Here is a 21840-nt window from a genome sequence, read left to right on the forward strand (position 1 = left end):
CAGGAGGTGTCAAAAAGAGATCTAGTGGGGCCAGTTTCACATGAGGGGCAGAGAAATAAGTGTACCCAGGATCTGAATCACACAGCTTGACCCAAGCATCCACCAAACCTAACTCTTTCTGCAGACCTACCATTGCCTTGAATACTCGAGGCTTCCGCCCCTGATGTTTTTTCACTACGGGCGCTAAGAGATCCTGCAAGCCATCCCAGGAGCCGTTAAAATTAAAGTCCCGCATAAAATATACGGGACCGGCCAGCCAGTTAATTCTACAGCCATAGTATCCATTACAACTGGATCATCCGATACTGCCCCATATACAGAGCACAGCGTAAAGCTACCTTCCCCATATAAGCATTCTACAATTACCCATCTCCCATTCTTATCCACCTTCTGCCTGGCAAATTTCACTTTGTTGGTCAAATCCAGTATTGCCACCCCTTTAGTTTTCACCTCTTGTTTTGAGCATACTGTCACTCTCCTGCCAAGCGACCCTAAGATCCCCCGGTTCCCATATTCCACATGAGTTTCTTGCAAACAATAAATATCTGCCCTGAGGGTTTTTAGATCTTCCATAAATTTCCTTCTTTTTCGGGGGTCATTTAGGCCACAGATGTTAATAGAAGCTATTTGGAGTCTGGTCATTTTTATCTCTTTTACCCCTCCCCCCTCCTTCTCCGCCTCCCAATCTTTTTGTTTGGCTTTTCATCCCGGCTATATGCAATCTTACATAGACTTCGCTTCCTCTCTCCTTCTCTGGTCCTTATGTTCTGTTCCATTCTCTTTGTCCCTTCCTTCCCCTTCCCCCCCATTCCTCCCTCTTTCATACCTCCCGACCCACCCCCTCCCCACAGCACACCCATCCACCCCCCTCCCTCCCTACAAGGGCTGGTTGGGGACCCCTCCTCCCAGCCAGCCACCCCCCTTCTTGTAGAGCAATCGAGCCCCCTTTGGCCCGAATGTTGGTGTAACGTAGATACAGGGTGCCCCGCCCACCACCGAGATCCTTGATATCTAAAAATGCGTCATTATTTCAACCCCATCAAATATTCTTTTGCTTGAATCTCTGACATAAACCATCTCACTTTCCCATTCACAACCGTTTTTAGACGAGCGGGGGAAATCAAATAGGCTTCTCCTCCCTGATCGAAAAAAGGTTTGATCAGCTGTCGGAGCTGCCATCTGCGCTCCACAGTTGTATGACAGAAGTCTGGTCGCGTAAAAAAGGTTACCCCTTCCATATGCCGCGGGGCATTAGGGCATGATTTATCAAAAATAGCCTGGCGCAGCAGATAATTCCCCAAAAACACCAAAATAGCTCTAAGGTATTTCGAAGCAGCGGAATGCACCCCCTCCCTCTTGGTCGGGGGAAATCTATGAACACACTGAATCTCGTTATTCCAATCCCAATGGTTCAGTTCAGGAAATGCCCCTTGCAATAACTTAATCATGTAGCTCCGGATGTCGTTCCCTTCCAGCCCTTCCTCTATACCCAAAAAGCGCAAATTGTTCCTTCTCTGACGGTTCTCAAAGTCTTCCAATTTCCACATTGTCAGTCATTTGGCTCTCCTGCGTGGCGCTCTGTTGCTTCAGCGTGTCAACATCCTCTTTGACTGCTACTATCCTCTCGTCCATTGTGCACAACTTCGCTTCTATCTCGCTACATGATTTTGCAACCTTGCGCACTGTTCCTTGCAGCCATTTTGTAGCTACCCTGGCTTGACAACTTTCAATCTGGGTTTCCGTTTGGAATTCTTTAATTGAGTTAAATATTGATTGTAGCATCCCAGAGTCAGTACTTGCTACGCATATATCACTCTTCGCGCCCCCATTATTTTCTCCCCTGTCGTTATTCACCAACTGCTGACCACCCATTGTTGACTTATCTGTTGTGCGAGTTACATCTGTTAAATTAATACTGGAGTAATCCCATTTCAAAGTCTTACTCCCGCTGGATGCAGAAAATTCGGTGCCCTCCTGTGATCCAGACCTTGTTTTAGTGCACATGCGCTGCCGCCGCCGCCGCCTCTGCCGTACTGTAAGTTCATTATTTGATGAAGCATTCCCCCCCTCCGAGGATATGCTGCTACCAGAGTCACTAGGGCTGTGTTCATCAGCACTACTGAAGTCCGATTCCTCTGTCAATGAGTAGAATTTGTCCCCAGTGTCTTTCGCCCAGTCCAAGATTTTCATCTTTTTCATTACCTTATCACCTCCTCCTAGGCTCTGCGAAATGCTTTGCTCCTCTGCGCTACCCCGTGTATGTTTTACGTTACTTAAGTCTCCTCCTTGTATTGCAGTTGTATATTGCTGTGCCGGGGGGCACTCCTGACTAATGGGAGGATCCTTTTCCTTCCTTCTTTCCGTCGTGCTGCTGTCTGACCCTACTGATCCAGGTTGGGGTGCTGTTTCCTTACAAGTCTTTTCACTGGAGGCCCCCCCCCAAGTGAGCTTTCTGTGGCTGTCTGATCACCTCCCGAGGTGGGAGTTAAAAGTATAGTTCCACTTTTTTGTGTCCCTCCTGCAAGGAAGGAGGTGATAGTAGCCTGGGTTTTGCTTTTCCCCCTATTTTCCAGAAAGGGGATTATGTTATCATCCGATTTGAAGTCTTTGCCTTGGCCGATTATGTTTCTCCCAGGTTGCCTACCCACTGTTAAAGCGGGACGTCTGTTTGCCCCGATCAAGTCCCCTTTATCCTTTCCTGACAGCAATATTTTGGCGCTGTCAGTCTTGTCTCCAGAATTCCGAGCCATTTTTGGCGCCATCCTTATTTTAAAAAAATGGGGGAATGTTTTCACAAAGCCAGCTAGTCCTGCTATCGCTACTATCACATCGTGTATTGCGTCGTATATCACACTTTTAATAATGCCCTTTGTAGACCAGGGATGAGTACAAGAGTGGTCAGTACTCGCCTCCGTAATCAATAACATTGGGGGCACCCAATTTTTGTTAATCTTGCACACCGTAAACCCTCTAATCTTTCAGTTTTTGTTATAAATCAGATACTCACAAAGTTCAATAGGGTGGGCGCCCTCAGAATCCGCACAACTTGTGTTAATATTTTAAAGTATAGTAGAGTTTTTTTATATAGAAAAGGTGAAAAAGAGAACAATTCTTTGCTAGCATGCTTTCAAGAGTCTAAATCAATCATTTAGGCCCCTTTCCCCCTTTTTTTGCTTACTTGAATTTGCTGTTCCTCCTTCTCGCAGAGTCCATAGTTGAAAGTTTAGGGCAGGAGTAGGAGGCTGCTTTCCCTTCTTGAAGTTTCTTTTCCACTTTGTCGTGAAGTAAAGCATAAAGATGCAGGGTAGGTTTAGCGTGGGGGTAGCCTCCGAGCTACTTCTGCCTTATCTCCCCCTGCTTTGTTTCCAAACATTAGAGGGAAGCCTATGCTTCCCCCCTCATAGCTGTCGCTGGCACTCGGTGCGCGTTTTAGTGCCAGAAAACGAAGCCAGAGCCGGAAAACGGAGCGTTCTCCGGCTCCGGGTTATGCCCATGGGGCCACCCCCGGCGCATTCCTCCTGGCCGCCTCAGGTCGCGGCATAGCTCCAGGTTTCGTGGAGGGGAGAGCTTCCCCTCTCGCTGCTTTCCACGTTCTCTGCGGTTCTCCGGCACCAGCTGGCGTCCAAGATTGGGGTGGGTGTGGCCGCAAGGCTGCGCCCTCTCTACGCGTCCGCCATCTTGCTCGAGCCTCGAGATGTATCCACTAAAAAAACATAGTTATGTTTCCTTCCTAATAATGTTATTCTGAGAACTAACTCACCTAATACCTAAAGTGCCATACTCATTTATTTCAATAGACAAATCTACCAACCTTTTTACGTAATCCAAGTTTTCTAGCAGAAAATGGGTCATATTAGCCGGACATCAAAAGATGTATAAACCTTTATATTTTGTGCCTGATTTAGCATTTGTTAAAATGTACTCTGTCTCTCTGGGTGGCAGAGGACATTATGTAGGCAGCGTCTCTCTGTATAGTGCACTAAAATTAATTAGACTGTGCAGAGTCTCCAGTGGATCCCCAATTGGTTTTGCAGAGGCAAATGCTCTATTTTGTGGTAGTGTGGGTGAGCAGTTAGGCTTATCGAGGGTAGCGGTAAGCATTTGTGGTATTCACATAGGCAATAAATGAGACACACTCAAATAATAAATCTGAGACAAATTTAGAAAAATAACAATTGTTTTTATATATGTTTCAAACCCAACAACTTCATAATCAGGTAAGTAGACTTTCAAGCATAAATACTTTGCAGACCTTCGTCACATTGCAAAGGCAGCAAGGTCTTTGAAGCTTCTGAAATGTCCATTGTGCCTGGGTGTGGTAACTCCTTCACCTAGCGCAGGCTTTTATCTCAGGCCCTCGAGAGTGCTGGCTCTCAGCTTTTGGGTCCAGAAACGCATCGTTGGTGGCAGAACTGGTCTTGACCAGTCAATCAACTCACTAGTAGTGGGTAGGTTTTAAGTGGGTACCTCTAAGGTGCCCTTTGTGTGCATTTATTAATAAATCCATCACTGGAATCAGTGTGGGTTTATTATTCCGAGATGTTTGATTACAAACATCCCAGGGTTCAGAGAAGCCATCATTTAGCTGGGGAACTCGTAATGACCATTGTCTAGCACATGCATTTAAAATGGCTTTCCAAAAACCAGGCAAAAAAGTGTGAGGTGGAGGGGTCTAAATTCTATCTCCAGACCTTTCTTTTGAACCATGAATTACCTTTAGTAATTACGATGCCCCTTGTGGGAACTGAGTACTGTTTTTATTTCACATTTTTGAAGTAACAGTCTGTCCTTGTACCGCTCAGCCAGATGTGATTTTGGAGTTGGCTTTGGTCAGACAGATAGAGGAGATGCCTTGATGCACAGCGAGTAACCACCTCTCCGTTTTTTGTTTCTAGTTTCTCTTCTAAATGCCAAGTTATCGCACTGGCCAATGGATTGGATAATGGAGAGGAGAGAAAGGAGAAGTCATTGCTTATTTATATTTATTGTATTCCACATTTTTATATAGAACAGCTCTATCTAAAATAGGTTTCTGCGCTTTACATAACCAACAACGTGTAGAAATCTGCATCTCCAATGCTGCACTTATCAAACTTCTTTACAATAACATGGGAGACAAATACAACTTAAATTAAATTCAGCATCAAAGGAAGAGCAACAGCATCTAGGTGGAGTGGGTGTTATACTAAGGAGAAGAGACAGGAGCAAAAGCAGTTAGAGGTGGCGGGGGAAGGAAAAAAGTAAAGCGTTGGTGTTTTGGGCCAAGTTATATAGAGAAGACTAGTGAGGAACTCCATGAGAATGAGAGTTTAGGTAGGTTTTTAGATTTTATTTTTATTTTTATAGCATTGAAGGATCCAAATCACAGGGATCTTCAGGTGGGGAGTTCCAGAAAGATGGAGCTGTACCGTAGAAAGGACTGGGTGGCAACTGAGTGGGCTTTCAGTTTCTTGAATTCAAGTCTGAAGATCTCCTTGCTCGTGAAACTTTCAGATCCCCTTAAGATTTTTAAGGCAGGTGACAAATAGGCTGCGTTTTCCTTTGCATGTGAATAGATTCAAATGCGAGGAAGGAATGTTTGAATTCAATTCTGGCCTTGACTAAAAGCCAGTGCAAGTTACAATATATAGGTGTGATGTGGTTGAATGTCTTGACTCCAGAAATTGGTCCTGCAGTAGGGTTCATCAAAGCTTTCAGGGGTGCCAAGGTGTTCTACTTTGAAGGCGATCAACCTGATGACCAGCAGACTGGTGTTAAGATGACCTGTTTCTTGTACCTTCCCTTCATTTGTAAGTTTATCTCTGGCCCGGTTTCCTTTGTTGCTGATGAACGAGTTACTTAGCTTCAGTAAAGCCATATCTGGCAGAGACTCTATCTAGCCGCAGATTCCTCACTCTAGAATTATCCCCAGGAGTCATAATGGATCCTGAAGTTTTTCGTTAGCAGCACCGCTGCGCACCGGTGATGAGCAGGAGACATGCAAAGCTTATGTGATACCACTGTAGTCACACAGCACTGTCACACATGAAAGAACCACACAGTGTTACAAAAATAAAGGTACTTTATTATGGTAACACAAATACTAGAATACTAATAGGCAGTCCCCCAACTGGAAGTAAGTAAACACACTGTTATATACACATTAGCAATCACTGAAGAGCATAAAAATCAATAAGCATTGGCAAAGGTAATAGGAAATAGTGAGGGCCCTAGGGAAGGGCCAAACCATATACTAAGAAAGTGGAATGCGAGATACAGTCCCCCACCCAAGGATATGGAATCGTAGAGGGGAGCTGGAGGAACTAGGAACCCCAAGAGGTGAGTACCAGAGGGACTCCCAGTGGGCCAGGAGAGCCGAGGCAAGTACCTGGTTTTCCCCAAAACCAACAAGTGGACTTTGGAAAAGGATTGTGCCAGACCCCAACATTGGAAGGACCCAAAGGTGGATCCGGGCAGAAGAGGACCTGCAAGGGAGGGGTCCAAGTCCAGTTCGTGATGGAGTGCCCGGTCGTGTCAGGAGCCACTACCCACCCTTCTGTGGATGCAGGACCAGGTCGATGGGGGACGAAGAAGACCAGCTGTGCAGCGCTGAAGATAAAGAGGCATTCCTGAAGCAATGCAGACGGTGTCCCACGTCGACTGTCTGGTTGCAGTGGGTCATTGGTGCTGAAGAACCACCATCAAGCCTTGGCAAATGCAAAAGAATAAAAACACGAGTTGCAAGGCTGAAGAGGACCAGCAAGGTCCATAGGACTCGAGTTGGAGGGGACCTTCAGTAGTCGAGAGGGCCCACAGAAGCAGTCGCAGGCCCCACAGGCAACCTACTGGCAGCAGGCACAGCAAGCCACAGTGAGGCCCAGTCAGCACACCTGAGGAGGAATCCCACGTCGCTGGAGCAGCAGATAGGAGACTGAACTTGGCGGCCGGGGCTACGTGTAGCCTGAAGATCCCTTGGAGCAGGAGTAAACAAGCCTTGGTAGCTGCAAGAGTCACAGTCCACAGGGCTACTGTCCTGCAAGGAGAGGCAAGGGCTTACTATTTCCCAAGTTGGACAGCGAGCAGAGAAGACCAATGGGACCATTCCAGACCACCACCTGTGATTCAGGATCCACACAGTTCTGGAGGAGTGAAGATCCACACAGCCGGTTGTTGTTGCAGTTGGTGCCTGCAGCTGCAGGGGGTGTGACTACTTCACTCCAAGGGAGATGCCTTCTTGCTTCTTGGTGCAGGCTGAAGTCTTGCTGACCTCAGAGGATGCCCAGCCGGGGAAATGTTGCAGTTGCTGGAAGGAGCCAGGGTAACATTGTTGCACAGCTGAGTCGTCGCTGAAGTTACAGATTGTTGGTTCCTGAGGAGTCCAGTTGCAGTTCCAGTGGCCAGTAGATGAAGTAAACGATGCAGAGGAGTCCTGGTGAGATAGCCCATGAAGGAGGTTTGGTCACCTAGCAGGGTGACCACCTATCAGGTGGGGCTGTGATGTCACCTACCTGACCTGGCCACTCAGATGCTCCCCAGGGCCTCTGAACATCTTGGTTTCAAGATGGCAAAATCCAGCGTCCACCTGGAGGAGCTATGGGCACCACCCCTGAGATGGTGATGGACAGGGGAGTGGTCACTTGCCTTTCCTCTGTCCAGTTTCGCACCAGAGCAGGGATCGGGTGTCCCTGGTCTGGTGCAAACCGGTTTATGCTTGGAGGGCACCAAATGTGCCCTCAAAAGCAAACCGTGGCTTGGGGAGGCTACCCCTCCCAAGCCTTGTAACATCTATTTTCAAGGCAGAGGGTATTATCTCCCTCTCCCACAGGAAATCCTTTGTTTTGCCTTCCTCTGCCTGAGCTGGTCAAGCAGCAGGATGGCAGAACCGTGTCTGAGGGGTGGCAGTGGCGCTGGCTGCCAGAAAACCCCAGAAGACTGGCTGGAGCAATGCTGGGGGTCCTCTAAGGAGCCCCCAGAGTGCATGGAATCATACAACCAATACTGGCAACAGTATTGGGCTTTGATTTCAACATGTTTTATACCAAACATACCCAGGTTGGTAGTTACCATTATGTAGCTGGACACAGGCAGTGATCTGTCTCCAGTACACTGGTAAAATGGCGTCCCCGCACTTTTGAACTCCAGTGCAATGGAGCTGGAGTTTGTAGGGGCACCTCTGCTCGTGCAGGGGTGCCCTCACACACAGGGACCTGCACCCTACCCTTTGGGCTAGGAGGGCCTACCATAGGGGTGGCTTAAAGTAACCTGATGCAGTGACCTGTTGTGAAATGGTGCCTGCACCTTTTCACGCAGACTGCAATGGCAGGCCTGCAGACACTTTTTGCATGGGCTTCTATGGGTAGCACAAAACATGCTGCAGCCCATGGGGATCCCCTGGTGCCCCAAAATCCCTGGGTACCTCAGTACTATATACTAGGGACTTATAAGGGGGCACCAGTGTGCCAATTGTGGGGTGTGTAAAGGCAACCAAATTTAGAAGGAGAGAGCACAATCACTGGAGTCCTGGTTAGCAGGATCCCAGCGAAAACGATCAAACCATACTGAAAGCAGGCAAAAAGTGGGGGTAACCATGCCAAAAAGAGTGACTTTCCTACAGCCAACATTCCTTCTTTAAGATTTATTTGAATAAAGGCTTCCGGGAAAGACAGTCTTTCCTTCTGTAAGGTTTCCTTTACCTCCCTGGAAGCTCAATTTTGTATTTTCAAAATCAATGAATCCCCAATTTGAAACTGTTCACAGGCTTCATTGCAGCATCTGTCTTGGAATACAGCCTTTCTGATCAATACATCTACATGTGGATTCCTCACCTTTTGAATACTTCCAATGCACCAGCATGCAACAGAATTTTTTTCTTTCTATATCTCCACGTCGATCTCACAGTGGAAAGAGAAAGGCTCTGCATGCTACTCTGTTTGACGTCATTGGAGCCATAAGAAGTCCTCATTGGCATGCTGACGTCAGTTTCCTTTTTTCTGCACCTTCAACGCTAATGGTTTTTCTACCTCTCCAGGAGTTACACTGTATCAAGGGAACTTATTTTCCAAGTTTTCTTTGTGTAACAATGTCTCCACCAAAGAAGTCAGGGTTTAAGCCTTGTAAAGAGTGTGGAGGTCATATGTCAGTTACTGACACACATGAAAATTGCCTCTGGTGCCTGAGTTCTGACCACGATGTCGGGGGATACTCTTCTTGCCAGAGTATGATCCCAAAGGCACTGAAGGAAAGGGAGGCAAAGCTGTTCCTGGCAAGGGCTAAAAAAGAGAATTGGGGCCATCGAAGATCCAGGCCTCAAGAGGAGTCGTCATCCCACCGGTCCTCGAGGTCGCATAAGAATAAGCGTTGTCACAGCTCTCAGCGTCGCTCTTCCTGAGAGGTTAGCCCGAGGTCTTTGTCGCCAGCTTCCAAGTCTCAATGCAATTCAACCTGGGAAGTGAGTCCCACTTTATCACCTCTACAACCGAAGTTGCCTGAGATGTCACTGGCGCCTTCTTTGGTTGAGATCTTGGCATCACCTGCGAGCCCTGCAGCGCAATTCTCTCCTGTTAATCCACCAGACCAGGAGAGTGAAGAGCAGGAATCAAGTCAGGCCCAGCCTTAGCAGGAATATCTGTTTTCTGGCTCCTGGGACGGATCCTTTTGTTTTCTTAAATACTATGTTTAGCATTTTCAACAAGGCATTGACCCCCACTGGTGTGCCTGTGGGTCCCATGGGTCCTTTGGCCTTTAATCTTGGCTTCCGGCACTGTATAAACAGGCTCCTTTTATGCCCACCACTCCATCACCTTCAGGGATGATGGCAGTGCTGATACCACATCGGATAAATCTTATCTGGTGTCGAGTCATTCTATTTCTCTTCGAAGTAATATCCCAGCGCAGGCTCTGGCTTCACCGGTGCCACAAAATACATCCTCCGCGTTAGCGCACTTGCTTCTACGCCACGGCTGGAGTCTAGATTGAGATCTAGAATGGAAGCATTGAGGGTCTTGGAGGAGCAGCAATAATGGGAAGAGCAGCAAGACCTCGAGGAAGGAGGGATTCCGTTACCTTCTCAGGGCTTTGAAGGTATTGAGGTGGCTGGTGGACTGCATACTTCTGCGCACTGGGAGTTATCACCTGGGGGTATTCCACCTCTGGAGGTAACTAGTTATCATGGAGTGATCAGGAAGGCAGCTGAGATTTTGGATTTGCCATTGCCCACATTGGAGTTGAAGTCTAACATCCTGACTGAGGTTCTTCACTCCTCATCTGCTTCATCGGAACCTCTACTGCCATTTAATGGACCTCCCTTTTGACGGGTCCAGGTTGTTTGGGGACAAGGCTGACTCAGCGTTAGAAAGGTTCAAAGAGAGTAAGGTCACTGCTAAGTCATTAGGACTTCAGACTCTCTCCTTGTCCCATAGACCTTTCCGTAGGTTTAGGAGGTTTGGCCTCAACTCCTCCTTTTGTGGGAGGTAGCAGTTCCAGGGTCAAGAGTCTGCCAAACCCCCTCTATAAATCCTACAGAGGTCGTGGGAGACTTAGGCATCATGGTGCCATCCAGCAGCCTTCCTCCTCCTTCACTTCATCATCCACTGGGAACCTTTCAGGAAAACAGCCATAGTTATCTTCCCTTTCGTCAGCATGTGTTGTCCGTAGGGGAGGAGGTTAATTCATTTTCTCCAAGAGTGGGAGTCAATAACATCAGACTCCTGGATATTAAGCATTCTAGGTAATGGGTATGCTTTTCCCTTTTGGGAGTTTCCTCTTCCCCAGCATACTTTTTGTTCGGAAGATTATCTGCTGTTGCTTCAGCAGGAGGTACAAAATCTGCTTTTAAAGCGTGCATTGAAGTTGGTTCCAGAGCTGGGAAGGGGTCAGGTCTGTTATTCAAGATATGTCCTGATCCCCAAGAAAGATGGTCGTTTTAGGCCCATCCTGGACCTGAGGATTTTGAATCGGTTCCTCAAACAGGAGAAATTCAAGATGCTGACCCTAGCTCAGGTGCTTCTTGCGCTGGACAAGGAAGACTTGATGGTTTGTATCGACTTGCAGGATGCATATTTTCACATCCCCTTTCTGCAGTCACACAGGAAGTATCTCTGCTTCATGGTAGGGACACAGCACTAGCAGTTTGCTGTTCTTCCTATTGGTCTTACTTCCACACCTCGAGTCTTCACCAAGGTGATGGCAGTGGTTGCAGCACATCTCAGAAGGAGGGGAATATCAGTGTTTCCTTACCTGGACGAATGGTTAATGAAAGCCAAGTCTCCAGAATTGGCGCTGCATGATTTGCAGGTTGCAACCCTTGTTGTTCAACCTGGGCTTTTCGTTTAACATGCCCAAGTCCCACCTGGAGCCCTCTCAGCGCCTCTTGTTCACAGGGGCAGTACTGCACACAACATTTAATCATGCCTACCCTTCTCCTCAGAGGATTTGGAACATTCAGGCAATGATTCAGATGCTTCAGGACAGAGTGGTTGTTCCAGTCCTAAAGGTCCTACGCCTGCTCAGTCTGTTCGCTTCCTGTATTTTGTTGGTCACTCACGCAGGTTGGCACATGAAGGGCTCACCAGTGATGCCTCCGCAAGCAATGGTTTCAACACAACGGAAATCTCAAGGAGTCAATAACAGTCTCCAGAGACACTGCAGTGGATCTTCATTGGTGGAGTGTGAAAAGCAGCCTATCAGAAGGGAGACGTTTGGTCTATCTACTCTGGTGACATGACAACAGTCATTACGGATGCTTCCACTCTACGGTGGGGAGCACATCTGAAGATCAAGGGAGTTTGGTCTCCGGAGGAACAGATGTTTCACATAAATTTTTTGGAATTACGAGCGATAAGTCTGGCTCTCAAGGTCTTTTTTCCTTCTGTTCTTGGTCAGTTAGTTAAAGTCTTGACAGACAACACTACCCTGATGTGGTACATCAAAAGACAGGGAGAAGTAGGGTCATATTGTCTCTACAGAGAGGCTCTGCGGCATTGGTCCTGGGCTCAGGACCATTGGATTTGCATTGTAGCAAACCATTTGGCCTGAGTTTTCAATATACGTGCGGATAGTCTCAGCTGGCATTTTTCAGCTGACGACGAGTGGCGACTCCATCCGGAGCTGGTTTTTCATGCTTCCAGTTATGGGGGGTGCCTCAGATAGACCTGTGTGCCACTCGTGAGAAAGTGCACTGCCCGTCTTTCTGCAGCCTCCAGTTTCCGATGCAGGAAGCACTGGGGGACATGTTTCAGTTGAGCTGGAGCAACCGGCTGCTTTATGCAATTCCTTCCATATGCTCGATTCCTCAGGTTCTGAGGAAGATTTGTCCCCGGATTGGCCAAGAAAGGTGTGGTACACACATCTCCTTCACCTCTAGCTATGCCCTCCGCTCCGTCTCCCTCACAGTCACTCCTCTCGCAGTTGCAGGGGCAGGTTCTACTCCATCTCCAGACCCTACACCTACATGCCTGGAGGTTGAAAGGGGCAATCTGAATTCCTTTTCCCTTCCCCCAGAAGTGGTGGATGTCTCTTCTGAGAGGATCCTGGAGCATTGAGCTCTCAATTTTTCTGGGTTTTTTCACAGAAAAATATTCAAAAACTGCTTTTCTACCTTCACTCGACATTTTTCACCTTTGTCTGAGTGAGGGGATTTTTTCCTGACTGGAAAATGCCTTCTCTTTTTGTGAAGTGCCCTTCCTGTGGGAAGAAGGCGGCCCAGTCTGATCCACACTCTCTCTGTATTGTGTGTTTGCCTCAGAGCCACTGCCCTGACACATGCAGGCACTGCACGAACATGTCAAAAAGGACTCTGAAAGACAGAGAAAATCAGGCTTCATGGTCTTCATGAGAGGCAAAAAACTTCGTCCTCTTCACTTCCCAGACAGTCAACAAACCATTCTCAGGAGAGACAGGCTAGATCGACGTCAGCTGGTAAGAAGGTGACTGTCTGTTCCCCGTCGACGTCATTGCTGCCACCGTTGCATCGTCACAGATCGCCGTCAACGGCTACCCGACAGACATCGATGGATACGACATCGAAGGTGCATAGCCCCCATAAGGGCAGATCTCCGTCGACGGCAACCCACCGATCGACGTCGAGCCAGCATTGCCGTGCGCATTCGCCGTCGTAGGCCTCACATACCTCGACGGCACGGAAGACGGCGTCTAGATCCCCTCCACGGCGAGAGCAGAGACTTCTGTCGTCAGCGGCCCATCACTCGACAGCGAAGCATACGACGTGGAACAGATCACATTCAAGGGACCACCGGTCGCCGTTGAGGCGCTCGACGTCGAGACCGTCCATGGTACTTCCTTCGACGTCGAAACAGGTGCTGCCTATCTCGCAAGGGGAAGAGCGTCAGCAAACACCGGCTGACAAGAACGTCACTCCAACAAGTCCAGTAGTCTTCATAAGGAGTGGACCATCGAGGCAGTCGAGAGCCGCATCGTCTGGGCACATCTCGCCCATAAACCTATCGCCAAGGTGGTTGGAGAGTCTTAACAAAACGCCTGCTTCTCCAGTCTCTCAGTACTCGCGAATGTATTCACCATCGGTTTCTCTCCCGAGGACACCATCGCCAACGGTGCGTACAGAACGGGCTCGTTCTGCGTCTCGTCAGTCTACCACTACACCTCGGCGCACTACAACCCGATCTAGGAGCAGGTCACGCTCCCAGAGATGATCAAGATCGTGCCGTCACAGAAGGTCTCCTTCTTGGTCCACATTGTCGGGGTCTTCAGTAAGAGGGTACTCCCCGACTCTGACAGATTCTCCACCAGATTCTCCACCAGCTAGAGTTTCCCCGGTGGACAACATCACAACTTTCAACGAGGTGCTTCTCAGGGGAGCACAAAAGCTGAATATTGAGGTCCCGGAGCCTTCAAACTCCTCGTCGGTAATCTTCGAAACCCTGCAACACAGAGCGGTTTCAAAGAAATTGTTACCGCTTGTGTCTGGTCTTCTCCAACCAACCATGGAGACTTTTTTAACACCAGCAAACCTCCGTTCAGCTCCCGCTAGGATCTTAGAGAAATACAAGGCCCCTGATCAAGATCCTTTGTTTCTCAGGGCTGATCCACCACCAGACTCCGTCATATTGGCGGCAGTCCGTAAGACACATTCAGTGGCATCATCCTCTACGGTTCCACCGGACAAGGAGAGTAGGCACCTGGACTATCTGGGGAAGATGATGTGTGGCACGGCGGCGTCGATGATGAAGGTCTCCAGCGCCTCCGCACTCCTAGGCAGATATGATCGGTCACTCTGGGACTCGCTGAGCAGGTTTGCAGAAAAGCTGCCTAGAGAGGACAGGCAAGATTTTCAGGAGATCCTTCTGGATTCAAGTCTGGTGTCCAATCAGATCACCAGTGCGGCAGCAGATGCAGCAGCAGATGCAGCAGACTTGGCAGCACATGGTTACGCGCATGGGGTTTGTGCGAGAAGATCTTCCTGGCTGAGACTCACAGGATTAAAGCAGGAAGCGCAGCAGCGTATCTTGAATCTTCCGTTTAACGGAAACTCGCTATTTGGAACCCACACGTATGAGGAGATGGCGCGTATGAAGGTGGAGGTTGACACCAGGAGGGCAGTGGGCCTCGAGAGGAGGAAAGACTTCAGGCGAAGGTGTAGGCCTTACGACAGGCGCCCGTTCCAACAGAGGGTTCAAACCCCTCATTGGTCCCAGAGACCACAACAGAAACAAGGGCGTCCCCTCTTCCAGTCTCGCAAAGCCACAAGAGACCGAGGGTCAAGCAGACCTCAGCAGTCCTCCCCCAAAGCCCCCGCAAAACAATAAGGATTCGCTTCCCTTAATACCGTACACCACTCCAGTTGGGGGAAGTATCACAGCGTTCATTCACGAGTGGCATGGCATCACAAAAGACAAATGGGTGCTGAACATTGTAGAGAGTGGATGCTCTCTTCTTTTCCGGCAACCTCCTCCTCACTTGCCACCAACCAAATCCAGACCTGCTCACATGAGCTTATTACACAAAGAGGTTCATGCTCTGTTACAAAAAAAGGCGATAGAAAATGTTCCAGTCGCACAAAGAGGAAAGGGGGTGTACTCCCGCTATTTTCTAGTAATAAAGAAAGGTCGGGAAGGAGTTTTCAGACCGATTCTAGACTTGAGGCTGCTGAACAAATACATAAAGAAGCAAAAGTTCAGGATGCTGGATCTTCACCAGATCTTCCCTCAACTGCATCGAGGAAACTGGATGTGTTCCACAGATCTGCAAGATGCGTATTTTCACATCCCGATCATTCCCAAGCATCGGAAATTCCTACGATTTGTGATAGCCTCCCAACACTATCAGTTCAAGGTGCTTCCTTTCGGCCTAAAATCAGCCCCTCGCGCATTCTCAGAATGTGTAGCAACGGTAGCAGCGCATTTAAGGAAGCAGAAAATCTTCATTTATCCATACCTAGATGACTGGCTACTGAAAGCCTCCTCTCCGGAACAGGCGAAGAACCATCTGGGCATTGTGCTCAGTGTTTTCCGATCTCTAGGTCTGCAGGTCAACTTCCAGAAATCCACCCTCATCCCAACACAAACCCTCCACTACCTGGGAGCCATACTGAACACAGAGCTCAAAAGAGTGTATCCTTCGGAGGAACGACTGTTATCAATAAAGAGGAAGTGTCAAGACCTTCTGGGTTCCCCTGCGCCTATGGCCCGTCAGGTGACATCTCTGTTGGGCTCCATGGCCTCTTGCATTTTCATAGTCCCGAGCGCCAGGTTGCATATGAGGCCTCTTCAAGAGGTGCTGGAGGAAAACTGGAATCAACACACAGGCCACTGGGAAGACAGAATGCTTCTTCCGGTAGGAGCGCGACAATCATTACGATGGTGGATGCACAGACATCACCTGTCAGTAGGAGTTCCTTTTCATCAGCCAATTCCGTCCGACACTCTGGTAACGGATGCGTCGCTTCATCAAAGAGAGGTTTTACCATATCAACCTGCTGGAGCACAGAGCGGTTCATCTGGCTCTCAAGTCATTTGCTCCATCAATTCAGGGAAAGTCTCTCCTGGTGCAGACGGACAATACGACGACAATGTATTATCTGAACAAGCAAGGAGGGACGAGATCTCGGACCCTGTCTCGGGAATCTCAGGCCATTTGTCATTGGCTCATACCGAGGGGAATGTCTCTTACAGCAATTCACCTCCCAGGGCAGCAAAATGTGGAGGCGGACTTCCTAAGCAGAACCCTCGAGGACACCCACGATTGGGTTCTTCACGACGACGACGTCGAAGACATCTTTGTTCAATGGGGTCAACCTCAGTTAGATCTGTTCGCAGACGAGGTAAACAAGAAATGCCCAGACTTCGCGTCCAGGTTCTACCGCCCAGGGTCTTGAGGGAATGCCCTGTTGATCGACTGGTCAGGGATATTTCTCTACGCCTTTCCACCGATTCCCCTGATACCTGCGGTGATAAACAAACTCTACAGATCCAACACCAGAATGATTCTCATAGCCCCGCAATGACCTCGTCAGTTCTGGTACACGGATCTCCTCAACCTATCAGAACAACCGCATGAGAGGCTGCCGTGCAGACCGGATCTCCTTTGCAGGCTGAGAGGCAAGATTCTTCACCCCAACCTTCCCTCTCTGAGCTTGACCGCATGGCTCCTGAATTCCTGCAGTATGGGTATCTAGGGCTCTCGCAGGAATGCATGAACATCTTAAAGGAGTCCAGAAGGCCTTCCACGCGGCGCTCTTACGCGTTCAAGTGGAAGAGATTCTACATATGGTGTCGTCAGCAGGGTCAGAATCCTATTCTGGCTCAGGAGGAGGTCATATTGTCTTACCTGCTCCATCTGGCAAAATCGGGTCTGTAAGTGTCATCTATTAAGGTACATTTATCTGCCATTACAGCCTATCGTAAGTCACCTTCTCAGGAATCCTTCTTTACTATGCCAGTGGTCAAGGATTTCTTAGAAGGTTTGAAGAAGGTTTTTCTACCCATTCGAAAACCCTCACCTCCATGAGAACTGAACATAGTATTATCTAGACTCATGGGCCCTCCTTCTGAGCCTATCCACAAAGCTTCTTTACAACACCTTACGTGGAAGACCGCTTTTCTTGTAGGCATTACTTCGGCGAGGAGGGTCAGTGAGATTCAGGCTTTGTCCTCCAAGGAACCGTACACGGTTTTCCATGAAAATAGTCGTTCTAAGAACTCATCCATCATTCTTACCGAAGGTGGTGTCGGATTTTCACATCAATCAGACTATATCACTACCAACTTTTTTCCCTAATCCGGGTACTCCAGCGGAGGAAGCATTGCACTCCCTGGATTTGAAGAGTGCTAAAATTCTACCTGGATAAGACAAAATTGATTAGACGATCTCACCACCTGTTTGTAAATTACGGACACATGAGAGCAGGCGATGCAGCCTCAAAACGAACAATATTTAGATGGATAGTTTCATGTATTGTTACTGCATATCAATTGGCTAACAAACAGTTATTGGCTAGGCCTAAGGCTCATTCGACAAGAGGAAAAGCGGCTACTGCTGCCCTCCTTAATAATGTTCCAATCTCTGAAATCTGTAAGGCTGCTACATGGAAATCTGTACATACATTTACTAGGCACTACTGTTTGGACTCAGATGCCAGAGCGGAAGCTCAAGTTGGGCAGGCGTCTCTGAGAAATTTGTTTGCATAGTGTATGTCTTTTTCCTGCACTTCTATTAGACAGTCCGCAGAGCTAAGGGATGGGCTTGTTAATCTATTCAATGTTTGACTATTGATGAGGATCCCCTGGAAGAGAAGGATAAGTTACTTACCTGTAAATCCTAGTTCTCTTCCAGGGGTATCCTCATCAAAGTCATAAACAACCCACCCTCCTCCCCGGACGCAAGTCTCCTAGAAGTGCAGCACAACCATCTATCTAAATCTGTAGGATGCGTTGTCACCGTAAAAAATAATTGACCTAACTGTGAACCAACTGTCACCTCTCCTTCACCCCTGAGGCATGGTGGGATACTGGAGGTGGTCAGGGTCTTAAAGGCACGGTGCCAAATTTTGTGGTTCTGCTGTATGAACCTACATGCAGCCTATTAGCTAATAATACTCTATTGTTTTCAATGTAGTTTTTTCTTCACAAATTTTGCTAGTGCTTCTTTTCCTGGGCCCAACTATGGGGCTTTGGAAAAAAAATTCTTGTAATTATAAAGGAGAGTGTTTTAAAAAAGAAAAAACAAACTCCATAGAAATAAAGCATTTTAGCCTGTTTATCAACGTAGTCAGCATTACTGTTATACACATGTATACATGGCTCTGTTATGAAAATTGTCTTCTAAAAAAATGCTATATTTTTCATGTATTTTTCATGCTTTTACATGTGTTTTTATATATGCGCCGGGATCCCCGCACGAGGGCGGGAATATTCAATGTTTATGACTATTGATGAGGATCCCCTGGAAGAGAACTAGGATTTACAGGTAAGTAACTTATCCTTACTTACCTTCGGTAATGCTTTTTCTGGTGGATACAGTATCTACCAGTGGATTCTTCACTGTCCCACCTGCCTCCCCGTTGCCTGTCTATGCCAAGAGCACAATTGTTTTTATATATTACACATCAATATTTCATAATATTGATCCTGAGGCGTTGTCTTACGTGGATGACATCTATCTCACAGATGATGAGCTCAACAATAATCTTGCCAGGTTCGATCGGATCGTTCTAGGATCCGCAGCCCTTGGCTATAAATGTAATTTTAAGAAAATTAAAATAGCCTTTCTCAGCCTACTGTTCCTGGGATATGAGCTGTCAAACCAGGGCAAGAGCCTGTCCCTGCACTTTTTAGAGAAGTATGCTCAACGTCAAACAACTGGAAATTACAGTCTGTGCTAGGTTTCTTTAATTTTGGCAGAACTTGTGTTCCTGATTATTCACAACGTTTCAAGCCACTCTATGACTTAATACGCCCTGATTTCTCTAAGAAACACTGGACAACAGACCATACATGCATCCTTAGAGGGTTGCAACAGGGCATTCTAGAAGCAAAACACGCACACGTGATAACAAAATGAATTTGGTCATTAGAATAATTTCGGGTGCCCATAGCCTATAAATCACATTTATACTCCTATGCAGAGCAACGTTTTGCGCCCACAGGAAAAATTCTAACAGCAGGACAGATGGCTGTCATCAAGGAAGAGGGTACTTGCCCAAGGGAAACACATTATTGTTGTTACCCCGGTGCCAGTCTTAGAGGCTGTCACCAAAGCTAGCATTCCTAACATTAGAGCATTACATCCATACTGGATTCATTGGCCAACTTCCCTGACAGCCACTGATGATGATTACATCTTTGAACCAAAACTTCAGACACAAGAATTTCTCCAGTACGAACAGGAGTACTGCGCACCTCTAGACATCTTGCCATTTGACAGATATCACACTGTCATTTATACTGATGGTTCAGCACAGTCAGCCGTAGGTACCAAACATCAATATTCAGCCGCCTGTGCAGCCTTGAGCGGAGTGATGAAGGATGATATATTCCACCCTCATAATACCTACATGCAGACCCTAGGGGACTGCACAGCCCAGCTGGCTGAACTGTTGAGGTTCGCAAAGCTTGGTGTTGGTGCCTGCATTCTTCCAATTTGTTACCCGCATCCGCAGACCGGAAATCATACAGGAGAGCTCGTTGTTCTTCTTTTCGTAGTCCAGCAGCTGCTCCTGGCACTCTTGGAGCTTACACTGTGGACTTCAGCATCTTAGGAAGCTGCTTCAGTTCTTCAATCTGGTACATACCTAGTGATATAGCATATACTGAAATAATGAGCGGTTGCCATTAATGCTTTATTTGGTGCTAGAATCGCTGCAATTGGACAGAGAAGGTTTTGTGTCGAAAATGCAACAGGACCAGAGAGGAAAACTTCAAACAGAGAAAAGAAGAATAAAGCAGTAATAGGGGGCTTTATATAGGTTCCTGCAGTTCTGCAAAATCAGTGGGGTTTTGTACGGACATTCTTCCCGTCCTGTCCCAAAAGATTTGAGATCAAACAATGTGGGGAAAACACACTGATGTAAAGTGATTACTTTTTTATTACAATATCTATATTTATAATAATCAAGCAATTTGCACTGTAGTATTATATCTTGGGTATTTCGTGTGATCGACCCATGGTCAAAGAGAATACTAGGAGTATGACAAAATACAAGTGGCTAATCCATCCCTATAGATACAACCCAGTGCCCTCAGAGATACTCTTGCCTGCCTGACCATCTAGTGTGTAAACTCCTGAGCTAGGGAGAAGCTCATATCGTCCTGAATACTGGCTGAATACCAGTTCTGCCGTAGAGAAGGACGTGAAAGGAACCCTGTATAGTCCTGAAGAGGACAACACACAAATGTCCTGAGAGCACCTGCCCAGAAATGGAAGCAAAACCAAAGGCTGTGAAGCTGTAGCTTAAGAGGCTGATGGAAATTGGAGCTGGTAGAAAGATGTGCACCATAAATCCAGCAAGTATTTTTACACCGAACCAGAAATAGCAGTAAAGATGGTTAAGGAAGAGAATGAAATCCAAATGACATGACTGAAATCTTAACTGGAGGCTAACTGTATACCATATAAAGATGGACTTTATGGAAAAAGGAGTGCATAATTAAAAGTAGGACGCCCATCCATGCTGTCAGCACCGTTACCCATAGTTGCCATGAAGGCTTCTTCCTCAAGAAGAAAGGAATCTGCCTTGAGGCCGGGGGGATGTTACACTTCCTGCCCAAAGGAGTGTAATTTACTGAACAGGAAGATGTGTGGCAAACATTGTATTTTATATGCAAAAAGAGGTTAGATGGGAGTAATCAGAGTTACTTGCTATCAATGAGGCCTTTAAATTATGGCAGCATCATTAGGGAGGGTGGTCAGAGTACCCACTGAACATAATAATGGTCAGTGGTCAGACCTGGTAGCAGTCATGTGATCATTACCTGCAGATTGGCCATAGAACTGGTCACTGGTACATATTATTGAACCCAGAATGTATTACAGGGTTTATAACTCTGACAGTGGTAGTCAGGCAAGCTACTGATTTCCTAAGTAAATGAAACACGTAATAATGATCTCTCTATTTCTTCCTACATACCTTGTCTTCCTGCCACTGATTTTCATGACACATAAGGACAACGGTACAAAGTGCTGTACGAAGGGTAACAAAGAGCACTATCCTTGGCTGCAACTAGTTGTCAACCATGTCATCATCTTTTCCAGCAGTGGAATTGAGTTGTCAGACAAAGAATGCAACTCTACTGCAGGATTCTGCTTCAGGTCCTTAATTCAGTGATGTTCCAGCTGAAACTGGAGAAGTATTTTGAGAAAGAATGCATTTTTTCAGTATAAAACAGCGTGTGCCGCCAAAAAAACTGACAGGTTTAAAACTCAAGTGTTTTGGGAACAGAGGCATGTCTAGGGAAGATACCAGAAAGTCTCAAAATGTTTTGAAAATTTCTTGGGAGATGCTAAACAAATGATGCACAAAAAGGCACTGATGTCATATTCGTGGACAGGACCCTTATAAACCACACCCACCACTATGACTGCGGACAAGTCCTGTTTGACCCTGCCCCCATTGTTTTGATGGGAGTGATGGGTCGCCAGTCAGGCCTATTCAAAAATCTCCCTAATGATCCTTGCCCTAGAATATATTTCATGCTCAGTTATCTCTAGAAAGCAGAGTCTATGAGACAAAAATGTTATCAAAGGGAGCTAACTTGTTTTTATGCACGGATGCAAGAATAAATAGGTGGCTTCAAGCATTATTGGACTGCAATTCCAATGTATTTTTTCATTATTCATATCAGCCTTTTTGGATTTGATGTGACCTCAAAGCTAAGACTTTTATTTGTCATT

General features: G+C 47.1%; 1 protein-coding gene across 2 annotated transcripts in view; it reads left to right on the forward strand.

Annotated features, from left to right (window-relative positions):
* Positions 1–21840, forward strand: part of IFT172 (intraflagellar transport 172) — a 589829-nt gene that overhangs the window by 488990 nt on the left and 78999 nt on the right. The window lies entirely within an intron of this gene.

This window comes from Pleurodeles waltl, chromosome 5, assembly GCF_031143425.1.
Source record: "Pleurodeles waltl isolate 20211129_DDA chromosome 5, aPleWal1.hap1.20221129, whole genome shotgun sequence".
Lineage (NCBI taxonomy): Eukaryota > Metazoa > Chordata > Amphibia > Caudata > Salamandridae > Pleurodeles > Pleurodeles waltl.